This window comes from Astyanax mexicanus, chromosome 3 (assembly GCF_023375975.1).
Source record: "Astyanax mexicanus isolate ESR-SI-001 chromosome 3, AstMex3_surface, whole genome shotgun sequence".
Taxonomy (NCBI): Eukaryota; Metazoa; Chordata; class Actinopteri; order Characiformes; family Acestrorhamphidae; genus Astyanax; species Astyanax mexicanus.
Window position 1 is genome coordinate 31,520,001 of NC_064410.1, and position 2,500 is coordinate 31,522,500.

The window sequence follows — 2,500 nt, forward strand, 5'->3', positions numbered from 1 at the left end:
TTAAAAAAAGACTGTCCGGAGCGCTGAAGTCTACGTGGCTTGTTGGTCTAGGGCACATGTGTCAAACACAAGGCCCGCGGGCCAAATGTGGCCCGCCACGTCTTTTTATGTGGCCCGCGAGAGCTTGTAAGATCTTAGTGTCTATAATAAATAAGTCAGAAGCGTTCTTTGACCAAAAAATACATTTCCCACAATGCTTGTCGATTGTATTACCCGCAAAGTTACGGCTTACTGCCACTACACGGCAGTGTAGTCATTGATGTGGAAACCCTGCCGGAGGGAAGGTGTAACTTCGCGGGTGGAATTGAGACATATAAATGTTTATCCCATAATGTCCAGAAAAAGAGAAGTTGATGCAGACGGACGGCTGTGCTTCAAGGCGAAAGACCGGTATGCCTTTTGTGTTACGAAGAGTGTTACTGACCAAAATAAACGCTTTTTAGGAGAGATATAAGTTCTGTGTAAATATTTATAAAACAATAGCTGACAAAATCTGTTTTAATGACGTTAATAAACATCACTGGGACAGCGCTAGTCGCAGTTTCACCGCAGCAAAGTACGAGGACGTGAATCACTTATCTAACCAGCCTTTACTAATTTCTGCCCTCAATAACCCTTTCAATAACCTCCAATAGCCTTTAATAGTCTTCAGTAGCCTTCAACAGTCTAACCTTGCAGCCGTGGTGTGTCCACTAAACTCCGTAGTTATAAACATCCTGAGGTTAGCAGCGCGCTAACTGACCTGTTTATAATGTAATCCCAGCAGTGACTCATGCTCTAAACGGCTGCTGTTAGGTGATTGGGCTGAAAGATGAACTGTAGAGAGCTGTATTATTCGGTTACAAAAATCTTTATTTCATACACAGAAGAACTTAAAATTTTTAAAAACGCTCCAGACTGGCTGAGCTGAGCCCTGTAGCCCGTGGCTGGGCTGTAGCTCTGACTCAGTAAAGACTGCGGACTTGTGGTGCTGCTGCTGCAGCTCCCACTAGTGGTTGGATGAGGAACTGCTAAATCTGAGGAAATGCTATGTTCTTAACAGCTCACAATTTGATTTTATATTTATTAAGCCTTATTTCAGTTAATAATTTCAAAGTTAATATAACTTGATGTCATGTCATTTCTATTCACTTGAATAGTTTGGTTCTTGATTGATGGAGTTTTTGGATTTCATGACATGACAAATTAAAAGGATTTATGTTAATAGAGCAACAAGCAAACATTTTTTCCATGCTACTGTAATATTTGATTGAATAAATAATATATTGAGAGTTATTTAACATTAAGGAGTAATTACATTCATTTACATATATTACATTTGGTTACATTTTATTACATTTATAAGTTACATCTGGCCCTCGGAGGACAGCCAATATGCCAATGTGGCCCTCGGCCAAAATGAGTTTGACACCCCTGGTCTAGGGGTATGATTCACGCTTCGGGTGCGAGAGGTCCAGGGTTCAAATCCCGGACGAGCCCAGTTGGTGGAAGTTCTCCGAGTCAATCCTTTAGTTGGTGCTTTAAAAAAATAAATAAATAAAAAAAAGACTGTCCGGAGCACTGAAGTCTACGTGGCTCGTTGGTCTAGGGGTAAGATTCTCGCTTCGGGTGCGAGAGGTCCCGGGTTCAAATCCCGGACGAGCCCAGTTTGTGGGAGTTCTCTGGGTCAATCCTTTAGTTGGTGCTTTTGAAAAAAAAAAAAAAAAAAAAAGTCTGTCCGGAGCACTGAAGTTGGCGTGGCTCGTTGGTCTAGGGGTATGATTCTCGCTTTGGGTGCGAGAGGTCCCGGGTTCAAATCCCGGACGAGCCCAGTTGGTGGGAGTTCTCAGAGTTAATGCTTTAGTTGGTGCTTTTAAAAAAAAAAAAAAGACTGTCCGGAGCACTGAAAAAAAAAAAAAAAAAGGCTGTCCAGAGTTCTAAAGTCGGCGTGGCTCGTTGCTCTAGGGGTATGTTTCTCGCTTTGGGTGCGAAAGGTCCCGGGCTCAAATCCCGGACGAGCCATGTTGGTGGGAGTTCTCCGAGTTAATCTTTTAGTTGGTGCTTTAAAAAAAAAAAAAAAAAAAGGCTGTCCGGAGCGCTAAAGTCTGCGTCGCTCGTTGGTCTAGGGGTATGATTCTCGCTTTGGGTGCAAGAGGTCCCGGGTTCAAATCCCGGAAGAGCCCAGTTGGTGGGAGTTCTCTGAGTTAATCCTTTAGTTGGTGCTTTAAAAAAAAAAAAAAAGGCTGTCCAGAGTTCTGAATTCGACGTGGCTCGTTGGTCTAGGGGTATGATTCTCGCTTAGGGTGCGAGAGGTCCCGGGTTCAAATCCCGGACGAGCCCAGTTGGTGGAAGTTCTCCGAGTCAATCCTTTAGTTGGTGCTTTAAAAAAATAAATAAATAAAAAAAAGACTGTCCGGAGCACTGAAGTCTACGTGGCTCGTTGGTCTAGGGGTATGATTCTCGCTTCGGGTGCGAGAGGTCCCGGGTTCAAATCCCGGACGAGCCCAGTTGGTGGAAGTTC

At 43.7% G+C, this 2,500-nt stretch overlaps 4 non-coding genes across 4 annotated transcripts; all 4 read left to right on the forward strand.

The window, feature by feature from the left end:
* The first annotated feature begins 1,573 nt into the window (after nucleotides 1-1,573).
* On the forward strand, nucleotides 1,574-1,645 carry trnap-cgg (transfer RNA proline (anticodon CGG)). The gene has a single exon. It is a non-coding gene; the product is annotated as a tRNA-Pro (tRNA).
* Nucleotides 1,646-1,738: 93 nt separating this feature from the next.
* On the forward strand, nucleotides 1,739-1,810 carry trnap-ugg (transfer RNA proline (anticodon UGG)). Its single transcript has one exon. It is a non-coding gene; the product is annotated as a tRNA-Pro (tRNA).
* Nucleotides 1,811-2,247: 437 nt separating this feature from the next.
* trnap-agg (transfer RNA proline (anticodon AGG)) lies at nucleotides 2,248-2,319 on the forward strand. The gene has a single exon. It is a non-coding gene; the product is annotated as a tRNA-Pro (tRNA).
* Nucleotides 2,320-2,413: 94 nt separating this feature from the next.
* trnap-cgg (transfer RNA proline (anticodon CGG)) lies at nucleotides 2,414-2,485 on the forward strand. Its single transcript has one exon. It is a non-coding gene; the product is annotated as a tRNA-Pro (tRNA).
* The last annotated feature ends 15 nt before the right edge of the window (nucleotides 2,486-2,500 follow it).